General features: G+C 36.4%; 1 protein-coding gene across 8 annotated transcripts in view; it reads right to left on the bottom strand.

Annotated features, from left to right (window-relative positions):
* The window catches only part of LOC150103650 (uncharacterized), a 374,591-nt gene that overhangs the window by 98,856 nt on the left and 259,915 nt on the right, over nucleotides 1–15,820 (bottom strand). For 2 of the 8 annotated variants that reach the window (XR_016548860.1, XR_016548863.1), the window contains one exon: nucleotides 5,689–5,788. The exons of 4 other annotated variants lie outside the window; for them this stretch is intronic. The gene's annotated coding sequence lies outside the window, so the exon portion shown is untranslated. Of the gene's footprint in view, nucleotides 1–5,688; nucleotides 5,817–15,820 lie in introns of all 8 variants that reach the window. 2 more of the 8 variants (XR_016548859.1, XR_016548862.1) reach the window with 1 other exon arrangement.

The following is a 15,820-nucleotide window of genomic DNA, read 5'->3' as shown; positions in this document are numbered from 1 at the left end:
AACATTAGTTTTGTGTAGCTTAGGTAAGCCATAAATTCTAGGAGGTCTTGCATGGTATGTCTTAAGTTTTTTGATTGTTTCTTCATCTAAGGAGGAAGTTTCATTAAGTAGCTTATTTAATTTTCTGAGTTGACATTTTGTAGGATCATAATCCAATTTGGCGTAAGTATTACGATCTCGAAGAAGTAAATTCATTTTTTGGTCATATGACTTCGTATCGAGAACCACTGTGGTATTTCCTTTATCAGCTCTGGTAATGATTATGTTTTTATTATGTTTTAAGGAAATAATAGCTTTCAATTCTGATGGTGAGATATTTAATTCTGAAGGTTTGGCATTGTAGATCACTTTAGCTACTTCAAATCGAAGTCTATTGGCTTCAATACTGGAGAGATGGTTGACGTTTCTTTCTATATTATGTACGAAGTCTAAATATGGGAACCATTTTGGTGAAATCACAAATTTATGGCCTCTTGCTAGAACGTTTAATTCATCTTTTGTTAGTGGATGGTTAGATAAATTGACTACCCACTTTTCCATTGGTAATTTGTTAATGATCATTTTTGATTGATTTAATAGATTAAGGTATTTAATATGTAGAGCACTATTGCTTTTATCAAAAGCTTTTTTTCCCAAATTCTTTGAGACAGTTATAATTAATTGTAGTAATTCTTGATTTAACGTATATTTGACAAGCCTGTTTCTAGTTCTGTAATATTTAAATTGTTTGTTGCTAATTCATGCTTAGAAACTCGTAACTGATTGAGTAGTAAGGAATGACTTGCTTTTTGATAGATTTTATGGGCACCTGGAGATTTGATGGCTTCTTTCAGTTTTGCAAAGGTTGGAATAAGATTATAGCATCTGCACTTTTTTAAAAAAGAGATTCTAGCTTGTAGCTTACCCTGTTTTAATTGCAGTTTTCCTAGTAAGTTTGTCTTCTGCACTGTCATTTCCCGTGAAGGAATAAAACTTTTTTTAAATAACGAAACCTGTGGTGCGATCATAATTAAAAGAAACACATGTATTAACCACAGTAAAAATTATTTAATGTTCACTGTGGTTAATTTAACACAATATGAAAATTGTGTTAAATAATTAATTTTTTTTCTTTTTTTTTTTCTCGAACACGTTACACACGTTTAATGAGATTCTATTGTAATCATGTGCCCTAACTGTATGATGTCCTAAGATACATCATCATCATCATCATCAAATTCCTGCCATGTACCCTCAAGGGGTCTACAGGATATGACAGTACTACATGAAAAAATTACATCATTACTAACTTCCTATCTACAATTTTCCTCCAAATCAGTCTGTTACTTGTCAAGACTCCAACATTATCAGATCTTATATTTCTATCGTCTAAGGCACTTTGTACCGTATCAATCCACCTATATCTTGGTCTTCCTCTGGGTCGTTTTCCTGCCAACCTGGCAGAGAACACTTGTTTTGCTAATCTTTCCTCTCCCATTCTATTTAAGTGACCATACCATCTGAGATTAGCTCTGCTAACGCATTCCTGGATGCTGACAATGTCAAGTTCTTTCCTAATATCCTCATTTTTAATATGATATTGCCATTGATGCCATCTGTTCACGCCTCTAATCTTTCTCAGGACTCTCATATCTGCGGTCTCTAGTCTTTGGTCAAGTGTTTTACTTCTGACCCAGCTCTCAGATCCATAAGTTAAAATTGGTTTGAACACAGTCTTGTATACAGCTAATTTAGTGTTCCGACTAATTTCTTTCTTATTCCATATGAATTTATTCAATTGACGTCCCACGATACCAGCTTTGCTGATTCTGTTGTCTATTTCTATATTTAGTTTACCATCTTCAGTAAAAATTGTGCCTAAGTAGCTGAAATGTTTTACTTGTTCCACAGGTTCTCCATTCACAACACAGTTGACATTTTCAATGATTCTGCCTATTTTCATTGTCTTTGTCTTTTTATTGCTGACCTTCATACCATATCTATTACAACAGCTATTCAATTTAGTCAGAGAATCTTGCAGACTTGTAGCGGATTTATTTAGAAGTATAACATCATCCGCATAAAGCAAAGAGCTGACATTAACATCTCCAATTTTGATATCAGGTTTAATACCACATTCCTTCATAATGTGATCCATATAGATAATGAATAACAGAGGGGATAATGTACATCCTTGTCTCACACCAGATTTAACATTAAACCATCTTCCTGTACTTCCTTCAATTCTAACTGCTGACTCACAACTCAAATAAAGACTAAGTATTGCTTGATATAATGCCCCATTGACACCATATAACTGCAGCGTATTGAATAGCTTCTCTCTTGGCACCTTGTCATATGCCTTTTCCAAATCGACAAAACTTAAATACAGATCTTTGTTATATTCCCATGCTTTCTCGACTATTTGTCGTAAAGTGAAGATCTGATCCTGACAGCCTCTATTTGGCCTGAATCCAGCTTGTTCTTCACCAAGCTTTTCTTCCACAATTCTTCTCAACCGTTTCTCAAGTATACTTGCATAGATCTTGCCAGGAACACTCAGTAGGGAAATACCTCTGTAATTCTCACATTCAGTTTTATTTCCCTTTTTATATATGGGTACTATGAGAGCTCTACTCCAATCATCGGGAATTCGTCCCTCTGTCCAGGCTTTCTGAACTATGCAGTGCAGCCACTGTAAGACTCTTATACCACCATACTTCAGCATTTCTGGTCAAATATCATCTACTCCTGCTGCCTTTCCACATTTCAAGCCTTTGATGGCTTTTTCTACTTCTAGTATGGATATGTATTCCTGACTGCATGCCTAGTCAGTGTTTTTTATCACTGTGCTGTCATCACTGCTTGTTTCATTTAGCAGTTTTTCAAAGTAATTACTCCATACTTCAAGGATATCTTTTTCTCCTGTTTTCATTTCACCTTTATCATCTCTAATTCCTTTTACAACACTCTTTCCTCCATTCCTAAGCTTCTTCAACAACCTCCAGAATATTTTGCCACCTTCTTGATATTTATTTTCTATATTCTTGCCAAAGTCCTCCCATGACTTTTGTTTAGCTAGTTTTACACACTGTTTAGCTTTCTTACATTTGTCTCTGTATTCTGTAAGAGTAAAAGCTGACTTATTTGCCAGGAACTTTTGATAAGCTTTCTTCTTTTCCTTCACTGCCTCTTTAACTTCCTGTGTCCACCAGGGAGTTCTGATTTTTTTATCTTTGCACACAACCTCACCACATGCCTCTCTGGCAGAATCAAGCAATGTTTCCTTCAGAGTTTGCCACTGAATCTCCAAGGTTTGCTTCCTGTTCTCAAACTCTTTCATTTTCTTTTCAATAATATTTCTGTATTTTAGTCTACAGTTTACATCTGAGAGCTGCTCAACTTTTATTCGCTTTAAAACTTTCTTACATGTTATTCTTTTCAATATGAAATTCAATTTTATCCTGCTCAAGACTAAATAGTGATCACTTCCAATTTCAAATCCTCTGTACACTCTGGTGTCCTGCACCAGGGAGAAAACATCACTATCAACAATAACATAGTCAATGAGACTTTTCTTATTCCTAGCCTCTTCTCTCCATGTGAATTTGTGCACATTTTTATGTTGGAACATGGTGTTAGTAATAACCAGTCCATGTCCTGAGCAGAAATCCAACAGATATTTGCCATTATTATTAGCTTTGCTCTTTTCTCCAAATTTTCCCAAAATATTTTTGTATGTCTCTCACAATCATTTCCTACTCTACTATTTAGATCCCCAACAAGGACCAACTTTTCCTTTTTCATTGTGTCAGTTGCTTTTTCTAAAGCCTCAAAAAATTCCTCCACTTCTACCTTAGTAGAACCTTCTGTGGGACCATAGGCACAAATAAGTCTCATTGTCCAGTTCCCCATTCTCATATTTGCCCACATTACTCTACTTGAGACTGACTGCCATTCAAGAAGATTAGCCTCGTATTTTGTGTTGAATACTATGGCTACTCCTTCTTTTCCTTGATTGTTATTGCCTGAATATAACATTTTGTATTTATTGCTCAGAAAGATCTCACCAGTTTTGGTCTTTTTTGTTTCAGTCACCCCTATTATGTCGATCTGGTACTTATCTAATTCCTCAGCTAGCTCCATTTCTTTGCCATTCAGGCTTCTTACGTTGATAGTACCGATCTTTAACTCTGGTGATGTTGAGTTGGGGTTTGTTTTCAGATTTATTCCAGTAGCTGACTTTTCGCTGTTCGCCCTGGTTCCCTGGCGAAAACAACGGGGGCCTTGTTTAACCGGGCGACGCCCCAGCCGGCATGAAATTTTGTCATGTTGTACCATCGTTTTTTATTTTGGTTTAACCAATAAGAATACAATTCGGTCGGCTAAATCCCAAATTGCCAGCCCATCCTCGTTCGTTCAGTATCAAAGTAGATACCCAACAGGGTGCACCACGAGAAGGTGAGGATTGGACATTAGGTCAGAAGCCCTGGTCGGTTCTCCGCATTCCTTTAAAGGCTATGTGGAGGTCTCCTCTCAGTTATACAGCTTTGACCCTTAAACACCCCCTAAGATTGTAATCATGTGCCCTAACTGTATGATGTCCTAAGATACTTAGGATGAAATATTTACAATTAAATAATTTTCACTGTGGTAAATACGTGTGTTTCTTTTAATTATACAAATGTTGATTGCAGAGATTTCTCAACAGTTATAAAGCCCAAACAATAGAGAAGATTATCAACTGTTGTATTCCATCCTCTATTAGAAGAGATGATTCACATAAAATCACCATAACATTTCTCATACTTTGAAGAAGTCTAATATTTCTATACCTTTCAAGTCTATTAATTCAATTAGCTGCATGATATCATCTCCAAAAGATAAAATTCCACCTCTACTGCTACCTGGAGTCTATCCGGTCCCATGCAAGTGAAAGTTATCTTTTGGGGGTAAAGTGGGTGATCCGTTTCTATATGCTTTCTGAACATCAATCCTACATTACCTCCAAGAAATGCAACAAATCAGGTCTAGCAGAACATGGGATTACTAATACTAACCACAGGATCCTTTAGAATGATATCAAATTACTATATAAATGTTCTCATAAATATGAGCATCTCTTTAAAGAAAGTTCCAAAGCACTTTTGCAACACCCAAATCTCAACTTTAATGATGGACTTTCAATGCCAAAAATCTGGGAAATTATTATTAAGAACTATACTGTTTAATTATATAAATTTGTATATTATGCATTTTTTAAAAATCACATGCACACACTTCATTTGATCCTAATAGTATCATTTTTTTTACCTGGCTGCCTTGCAAATGCATATAAGAAGATACCATTCTCCATATACTTTCACTGTTGTTTATTTTTTTAATTTTCAACTGTATTACACTGATGATTATCCACAATATGTGTACTGAAATATTTGTAGTTAATTAGGTTTGTAGAAAACAATATATGGAACCTTCCAATGTGCAACAAAAATAATAAAATGCAGAGTTCTGCAAGGTTCGGTGATAGGAACTATTAAGACACATGTAAGACATCTAAGATATTAAACACATGTATGACATTTATTTAAGTTAAGGGATATTACATTACATCCCATATTGTTTCATAGCCGAATAAGAAACTCAGAGAGTTTCATGCCGAATATAGAAACTATATAAAGTTCAGCGAGTCCAAGCGTAAGCAAATACCTGGATAGTCCATATGGTAGTGCAACATGGGGCAACTCATAGTAAGGGTGAGCAAGCTCCGATCACTGTTCTTTCAAGCGCCGAATTAAAGCCTTTGGCTCTTCATATAATTAGTACATGTAAGAAATCTAAGATATTAAACACATGTAAGATATTAAGACACATCTATTTTTAATATATGTAAATGATCTGTGCAAGTTCAAATTTTTTGATAAAATGATATTGTTTGCTGATGACCTGGCATTAATATATACAGATATGTTGAAACTAACTAAATAAAACTAAATACATATATTTCACATTAACTGATAAGCTAGTCACAATATAACTATAAAATGGCATGAAACAAATTGTACTGGTAGTACTCAAAATTGCAACTGTAGTTTAATAAAAACGCAAAATCAGTAAAGTATTTGGGCCACCCTATTGACAGCAACCTGAAATGGAACTTCCATATCACATTTTTAACAATTAAGTTGAGGTTCGTAATTAACAGAATATGTTTATGTTAAAAAATTGTCAATTCAGCATTCTAAGATGCTTATTATTATTCATGGGTAAATTCTTCACTGCAATATGGTATCACTTATTGGTACCATTAGGTTACTATTATGTTTTAAATTATTTACCGTGTGTATTCATGTACCTCAGAGATACACCCATTTAATTTTTAGTGACTATAACGCCTGCATTGTATTTTTATAGTAACTAGTATGGCTACAGCCCTTGGTTACACATTGTACAGTTCTTTCTAAACTATTTCCATGTTCTCTCATATTCCTAAGTCTTTTTTGTTAATATAAATCTCTATACTACCACTTGGAAAATAACTGTAGGATATATATTATAATAGGTATATTATTATTATCTGACCTCCATGGTGTCAGAGACTCATTTTAGGAGGTATACACTATTGCACACAATGTTCATTCAACCATTCCTTAAACTGATTCTACATGTGTCTTAAATGTGTCTACAATCACAACACACTCAGGCAATGCATTCGACTCACCAACAACTCTCCATGCAAAGAACCTTCTCCTCTCTATACAGTTTCCAGCAATGGCCTCTGGTTCTACCCCCCCCCTCCCATTCTATGAAAAATCTCTTCCATGTCAACTTGATAATGAGATGGTGAGATTCGAGCCTGATAGCAAGATTCTAAAGTTGAGTTGGGCTGGATGAGGAATGAAATTAAGAAAATTCGGATGAAAACAATTAAAACAAATCATGTTGGTCTGAAGGAATTAATGAAAGACCAGCGAGTGGCATTGTATGGCAACTCCATTATTAAAAGTGTGCTGGATGAGAGGATGCACAAGGTATGTTTTCCGGGTGGTAAAATGAGTAGAGTGATTGAGGCATTGGATATGAGGAGGGAGAAAGCAAAGGAGTTGATGGTTTTAATAGGTACAAATGACTTGAAAGAGGACAAAGAGCACGTCAGAATGGATATCAGGAGGGTGCTTAGATGGATAAAAGAGAATAGTGTGAACAGGAAGGATAGTAAGCATGTTGCCTAGGTATGAAGGTGGTGAGATGAGGCAGAGAGCAAGGATTATGAATGATATGTTAGCTGAAATGTGTGAGGAGAAAAGAGTACAGTTTATTAATGTGTGGAATGAGTTTGAAGGACAAAGTGAACTATATAAGAGAGATGGACTGCATTTGAGTGGTTATGGTGTGAGTCACTTGGAGAGACTGCTGCTGGAAGGTAGAGATGTGAGTACAAAGGAATGAATCAGATCAAGTGGAAAGTGATGTGGAAGAGCAGGAGAGTAAGACAGGAGAGATTGAAGAGGTGGTTATGAATGAGGAAGTGAGTGGCATGAGTATGGAAAATGAGAGAATGGGTGTGTAAGAGGAACAGAGAAACATGGGGGCTCAGGGTGGACAGGGGTACACAGCATGAGAAAGGTGGATGCTCCAAGACAGGAAAGGAATGGGCTGACTTGGGATCAAGAGGAACCAGTTGGAATTGAAGCAGGTTCTTAAATGAATTAGCAGAAATGGAAATGGTCCCAATTGAGCATGGAGAGATCATCTCGAATGAGTAGTATCAGTGGAACTAGCTGTAGATCTACGAATAAGCTATTTGTGTTCGTATACAAATGCTAGAAGTGTAAGAAACAAGGCAGATGAAATGGTTGCACTAATTGAGTCTGTTCACCAAAAAATTATTGGAATAAGTGAGACATGGTTAGATGACGATGACATCCTGACAAGAATAGAGATGGAAGGGTATGATCTGTTTTGTGAGAATAGAAGGGGTAAAAAGGGAGGGGAGAGTGCTATTGATGATACAGAAAGAGTTACATCCATACAAAGTAGAGATGCAAGAAGGAAATAGTGCCAGTGGTTTGAGGCAGTATGGTGTCAGATAGAGGTGAATGGAATTAAATACTTGGTTGGATGCTGTTATAGACCAGGTAATGTGGATGGTAATGATAATGAAATGTATGATCAAATTAGCCAAGCAAATAAGAAAAGAGTGATCATTATGGGAGATTTTAATTATGGCAATATAGACTGGAATGATGAGACAGCAGCTGGAAGTAAAGAAAATGAGTTTCTTGAGTTTTTCAGGGATAACTACCTCAAGAAGTATGTAAAAGAGGGCTAGCAAGGATTGAGAGCCTTGGATTTGGTCATCTCATCAGAGGATGTAATTATAAATGATGTGTCAAATCACCCACCAACTGACGAGAGTGACTATGAGGTGATTACCTGGGTGTTGCCAGCAGTGTGAGGACCTCTGTGAAAAAAGGGTATATGTGAACTACAAGGAGGGGTGATTATGAAGAGTTCAGGAGACAGCTTGCAGATGTAGCATAGAATGAGGAGTTAGCCAGAAAAGAGATCAATGCAGCTTGGGGGATTTTCAAGAACTATCTATTAAATGCAATATCTAAATGTATTCCAAGGGTGAGAAGGTTAAATAAGGTAGGTGTAAGATGGATGAATAAAGAAATTAAGCATGCTATACAGAGAAAGAGGGCATTGTGGAAAGACAGTATAAGAGAAGTGGAAATCATACAATTCCATGAGGTCTACAAAGACCAGGAAGGAGGGTGACTTGGTTGGTGAGGGTAACTAAAGAGAGAGGTATGAACAGAAGTTAGCTAATGAAGCTAAAAAGAATCCTCAGGAGTTCTTTCGATATATAGCCAGCAAAATAAAGAATGATTATGGAAGGATGACATTGATAGGAAAAAATGGTATAAAGACAGCTGTTGCAGAATGTGTGGTGGAGATACTTAATGAGCAGTTCATAAAGGTCTTTAAATCTTGTGAATGTGACTACATGGAGAGATTGAGAGCAGTAGATGATGGGGAGGAGAGACTGACTGTAAGTGAGCAAGAGGTGTATGGAGAGTTGAGTAAACTACATGTTAATAAAGCTGTGGGACTTGATAATATATCACCACGTATTCTGAAGGAATGTGCCAGGGAGTTGACACCTGCCTTGACATATTTTTTTAATATGAGTCTTGCACTTGGTCAAGTTCCTAAGGATTGTGCCAATTCATAAAGGAGGTGATCGAACTCAAGCATCAAATTATAGGCCTATCTGTGTGTCAGGTGTTGTATTTAAGTTGTTGGAGAAGCTTGTGAGAACTAGGATCCAGAGCTGGATTGAAAACAATGGTAGTATCTTTGACAGGCAGCATGGATTTGCAAAAGGGAGGTCATGTTTTATTACAATAAACTGACTGCTTCCTTGGACAGAGAAGAGAGATACACAGTGATATACTTAGATTTCGCAAAGGCATCTGATAGCATACCTCATGATAAATTGATAGTCAAACTAGAGCAGATGAGGTTGGATATTAGATTGGTGCATTGGATTGGAGATTGGCTATCTGATAGGTATCAACAAGTTGTGTATGGGGGAGCAATATCCAGGAAAAGGAAAGTCACTAGTGGAGTGCCTCAGGGGTCTGTTTTAGGGCCATTACTGCTTAACTTGTATATTAATGATATATGTGAAGATTTGGATAGAGATATTCAGTTGTTTGCAGATGATGTAAAGTTGTGACGAACTCTGAAGAGTAGAGAAGATGTTACAGCCTTACAGGAAGACTTGAATAAATTGAGTGATTGGGCACGGAAATGGGAATGCAAGTTCAATGTTGCAAAATGTAAGGTTTTAAAATTTGGGAAACAAAGATGGGATGCAGAATTTATGCTTGGTGAGCATATATTGTCAGAGGTGGAGGAAATAAGAGATCTGGAGGTGATAGTGGATAAGGATCTGAAATTTAGGGGACACATAGCCAAAATTGTGAAAACACAAAGGTTTCTGGGAATGATGCAGAGGACACTGACTTGTAGAAGTAGGCAGATTCTTGTTCCATTGTATAAGGCTTTGATTAGGCCACACATGGACTATTGTGCCCAGATTTGGTCACCTGGTTTTCTGAAGGACGAAGAGATGTTGGAAAGGGTCCAAAGGCCCTTTCCAACATCTAAGGTAGTTTTTAATCTCTGGAATGTTGAGTATGAGGAAAGATTCAGAAGATGTAATTTGCAGAGGAACAGGAGGAGGAGGGGAGATAAAATAGAGCCCTACAAGTTAGTAAGGGATTGACATAGGTTCGATGCTGGAGAAGTTCTGCAGAAAATAGTGGAAGATCGTGGGGAGAACCAGAGGTCATCCCTGAAACTGTATAAAGAGGGTGTGAGTATGGGTGTAAGAAGCAGGTTTCTTTCATGCAGAGTTGTAAATGATTGGAATGCCTTGCCTGAGAGTGTGGTGTCTGCAAGGAGTTTGAGTGTGTTTAAGACACGGTATGATGAACTGTGTGTGTGTGATAAAAGGACCTCCCAGATGAGTCTTTGACTCCATGTGGTAATAATAATAATAATAATAACTTCTGACTAGCCTATGTCTCAATCACATCCTTCCTTTCCTCTTATTCACGATGCTCTGCACAGATACAAATATCTTCATGGAGTCAAAAGATGCATTGTGGGAAACCTACACCAATCACAAAATACCTCTCCTTAACTTTATTCACCATTGAGGCACTCACATCTACCTCTGGCAATCCATTCCACTCATTTACCACACTTCAAGCAAAGAACCTACTTCACATACCTTATTAACCACACTTCACACAACTTCCAGAGGCTATCCCTTTTTTTTACCCCCCCCCCCTACTTCTCGTGTACTGAAAATTTTTTGTTATGCTAATCTTACAGAATCCCTTTATTTCCTCTCCTCTGCCTGTCAACTAAACACAACCCACATGCCTTCAGTCTATCCTTATAGGGAGCATTTCCACAGAAATGTCACCAGTTCCTGATATCCAAGAAACCCAGGTGACCAAATCTGTGAACAGTAGTGAAGATGTGGCCAAATCATAGTCCTATGAAGATTGATAATATTCTTCCTAATCTTATTATTTGTCAATGTTTTCAATATCCAAGTACACTTGGTCGTCTACTTACGACCGATTTCCGTTCTGGCTGAGAGGTCATAAGTTGATCTGGTCATATGTCGGCCATATATTTATTAACACGTTCGCTGCCAAATACGAGTATACTCGTATGTTGATTTACCGACCTTCTATGTCAAACACGAGTTAACCCTTAATATATTTACCTTAATTTGGAACCTTGGATTCTGAATAAAGCAGAGAGCATGTCTGGGGGCTTGGTAGAAGGGAAATAATTTCAACTAAAATATAGTATATTATGTATGTGCCTCAGAAGCCAACTACGAATATACTTGTATGTCGATTACCAACCTCCTATGACAAGCGCGGATTAATCCGTAGTATAACACGTAATTTGTAAATCAATTTAAAACTAATAAAATCAATAAAAATAAAAAACAATAAATAAAATAAAAAACAATTTATTCAAATTAAGAAATGGTACATTTTAAAACAATTTTCCATGCACAATGGTGGTTTTTCCTGGCAAACAGGACAATAATAATGTGTTTTACGTGTTCGTTTGTTTCGTGTACACACACGGCATGGCTTTGTTGGCGATTCTTTTTTTCTCTTGGTGGAAAACAACGTAAGAAGCCGGAATGACAAAGAAATGGAGCTAGCTGAGGAATTAGATAAGTACCAGATCGACATAATGGGGGTGACTGAAACAAAAAAGTCCAAAACTGGTGAGATCTTTCTGAGCAATAAATACAAAATGTTATATTCAGGCAATGACAATCAAGGAAAAGAAGGAGTAGCCATAGTATTCAACATGAAATACAAGGCTAATCTTCTTGAATGGCAGTCAGTCTCAAGTAGAGTAATGTGGGCAAATATGAGAATGGGGAACTGGACAATGAGACTTATTTGTGCCTAGTCCTATTGTCCCATAGAAGGATCTACTAAGGTAGAAGTGGAGGAATTTTTTGATGCTTTAGAAAAAGCAACTGACACAATGAAAAAGGAAAAGTTGGTCCTTGTTGGGGATCTAAATAGCAGAGTAGGAAATGATTGTGAGACATACAAAAATATTTTGGAAAAATTTGGAGAAAAGAGCAAAGCTAATAATAATGGCAAAAATCTGCTCAGGACATGGACTGGTTATTACTAACACCATGTTCCAACATAAAAATGTGCAGAAATTCACATGGAGAGAAGAGGCTAGGAATAAGAAAAGTCTCATTGACTATGTTATTGTTGATAGTGATGTTTTCTCCCTGGAGCAGGACACCAGAGTGTACACAGGATTTGAAATTAGAAGCGATCACTATTTAGTCTTGAGCAGGATAAAATTGAATTTCATATTGAAAAGAATAACATGTAAGAAAGTTTTAAAGAGAATAAAAGTTGAGCAGCTCTCAGATGTGAAATGCAGACTAAAATACAGAAAGATTATTGAAAAGAAAATGAAAGAGTTTGAGAACAGGAATCAAACCTTGGAGATTCAGTGGCAAACTCTGAAGAAAACATTGACTGATTCTACCAGAGAGGCATGTGGTGAGGTTGTGTGCAAGGATAAAAAAATCAGAACTCCCTGGTGGATACAGGAAGTTAAAGAGGCAGTGAAGGAAAAGAAGAAAGCATATCAAACGTTCCTGGCAAATAAGTCAGCTTTTACTCTTACAGAATACAGAGACAAATGTAAGAAAGCTAAACAGTGTGTAAAACTAGCTAAACAAAAGTCATTGGAGGACTTTGGCAAGAATATAGAAAATAAATATCAAGAAGGTGGCAAAATATTCTGGAGGTTGTTGAAGAAGCTTAGGAATGGAGGAAAGATTGCTGTAAAAGGAGTTAGAGATGATAAAGGTGACATGAAAACAGGAGAAAACGATATCCTTGAAGTATGGAGTAATTACTTTGAAAAACTGCTAAATGAAACAAGCAGTGATGACAGCACAGTGATAAAAAACACTGACCAGGCAGGCAGTCAGGAATACATATCCATACTTGAAGTAGAAAAAGCCATCAAAGGCTTGAAATGTGGAAAGGCAGCAGGAGTAGATGATATTCGACTAGAAATGCTTAAGTATGGTGGTATAAAAGTCTTACAGTAGCTGCACTACATAGTTCAGAAAGCCTGGACAGAGGGACGAATTCCCGATGATTGGAGTAGAGCTCTCATAGTACCCATATATAAAAAAGGAAATAAAACTGAATGTGAGAATTACAGAGGTATTTATAATTACATACAATTTCCCTACTGAGTGTTCCTGGCAAGATCTATGCAAGTATACTTGAGAAACAGTTGAGAAGAATTGTGGAAGAAAAGCTTGGTGAAGAACAAGCTGGATTCAGGCCAAATAGAGGCTGTCAGGATCAGATCTTCACTTTACGACAAATAGTCAAGAAAGCATGGGAATATAACAAAGATCTGTATTTAAGTTTTGTAGATCTGGAAAAGGCATATGATAAGGTGCCAAGAGAGAAGCTATTCAATACGCTACAGTTATATGGTGTCGATGGGGCATTATATCAAGCAACACTTAGTCTTTATTTGAGTTGTAAGTCAGCAGTTAGAATTGAAGGAAGTACAGGAAGATGGTTTAATGTTAAATCTGGCGTGAGACAAGGATGTACATTATCCCCTCTGTTATTCATTATCTATATGGATCACATTATGAAGGAATGTGGTATTAAACCTGATATCAGAATTGGAGATGTTAATGTCAGTTCTTCGCTTTATGCGGATGATGTTATACTTCTAAATAAATCCGCTACAAGTCTGCAAGATTCTCTGACTAAATTGAATAGCTGTTGTAATAGATTTGATGTGAAGGTCAGCAATAAAAAGACAAAGACAATGAAAATAGGCAAAATCATTGAAAATGTCAACTGGGTTGTGAATGGAGAACCTGTGGAACAAGTAAACCATTTCAGCTACTTAGGCACGATTTTTACTGAAGATGGTAAATTAAATATAGAAATAGACAACAGAATCAGCAAAGCTGGTATGGTGGGAAGTCAATTGAATAAATTCATATGGAATAAGAGAGAAATTAGTCGCAACACTAAATTAGCTGTATACAAGACAGTGTTCAAACCAGTTTTAACTTATGGATCTGAGAGCTGGGTCAGAAGTAAAACACTTGACCAAAGACTAGAGATCGCAGATATGAGAGTCCTGAGAAAGATTAGAGGCGTGAACAGATGGCATCAATGGCAATATCATATTAAAAATGAGGATATTAGGAAAGAACTTGACATTGTCAGCATCCAGGAATGCGTTAGCAGAGCTAATCTCAGGTGGTATGGTCACTTAAATAGAATGGGAGAGGAAAGATTAGCAAAACAAGTGTTCTCTGCCAGGGCGACAGGAAAACGACCCAGAGGAAGACCAAGATATAGGTGGATTGATACGGTACAAAGTTCCTTAGACGATAGAAATATAAGATCTGATAATGTTGGAGTCTTGACAAGTAACAGACTGATTTGGAGGAAAATTGTAGATAGGAAGTTAGTAATGATGTAATTTTTTCATGTAGTACTGTCATATCCTGTACACCCCTTCAGGGTACATGGCAGGAATTTGATGATGATGATGACCTCAAAAATGTGTATTGCCAATTTCTTTGGCCATCTAATTGTCTTTCGTAAGGTGGAATAGTAAGAAAGCATATGATCAGAAAGATCAATGCCTGACATCCCCAAATTATAATCCCTAACAATGTTTGGTTTTAATTGAAATTTACCATTCTAATTTTGCATTTCAACCATTTCAAATTTGTGCATATTTGAAATGGAAAGAACTTCCCTCTTATCCTTCCATATCCTGCCTACAACAGGACCTCTTCTTTTCCAGACAAATTCCCCTTTCTTTAGTTTCTTCTGAATAACATCTGGTGGATTGTTTTTCCTATTATTTATCAGCATTACACACATGTACAATTTTCTGTCAGTAAGCGATTCCGTCAGAGCTACAGAATTATAAAAATTGTCCATATACAATACATAACCCCTGTCTAAATATTCTTCCATCAAGTGGAATACAATATCATATGCATGAGCCATTTTTGCTAAAGACGATTCTGATTTTTCTGTATAAATTTTTATTTTTATCACCAATCCATTCAATTCGCATAGTTCATAGAATTTCACGCAATATTTATGTTTTTTGTTTTTTATATATTGCCGAAACGCCAGTCTATCACGCCAGAAATCTGATTTTTCTGTATAAATTTTTATTTTTATCACCAATCCATTCAATTCGCATAGTTCATAGAATTTCACGCAATATTTATGTTTTTTGTTTTTTATATATTGCCTAAACGCCAGTCTATCACGCCAGAACACCACTGACTCATCAATACGAGATGACTCGTAGTTGGCGTATGAAACAAAATTCTGTCTGATAAGCCGGCTACGACATTACTCGTAGTGACCTTGAAGACGCAAAAAAGGGCTTGCCGTGCGGGAACAAACAATGTCTAAGGAGCGTGGCAGCGAACATGTTAACAGTATTCTTTAACCTTTCTAATCTTTTTATCATTTTTATAATTTATTTTTATAATCTTTTAAATTTATAATTATGTATATTTTACATAATGTAAAAATAACATCTGTACATACTGTACTGTAAACACAAAAATACAATCTAAAATTAATGTAAAAATTAATACAAATGAAATTTACAAAATCAATTTTTAATCTTTGCTTGTGCTGGGTTGTGGATCATCAGGGTCATGTTC

The sequence above is a fragment of the Typopeltis vanoorti genome, chromosome 9 (genome assembly GCF_054136105.1).
Source record: "Typopeltis vanoorti isolate ZY-2024b chromosome 9, IOZ_Tvanoo_1.0, whole genome shotgun sequence".
Lineage (NCBI taxonomy): Eukaryota > Metazoa > Arthropoda > Arachnida > Uropygi > Thelyphonidae > Typopeltis > Typopeltis vanoorti.
This window is presented reverse-complemented; position numbering and strand designations above follow the sequence as displayed.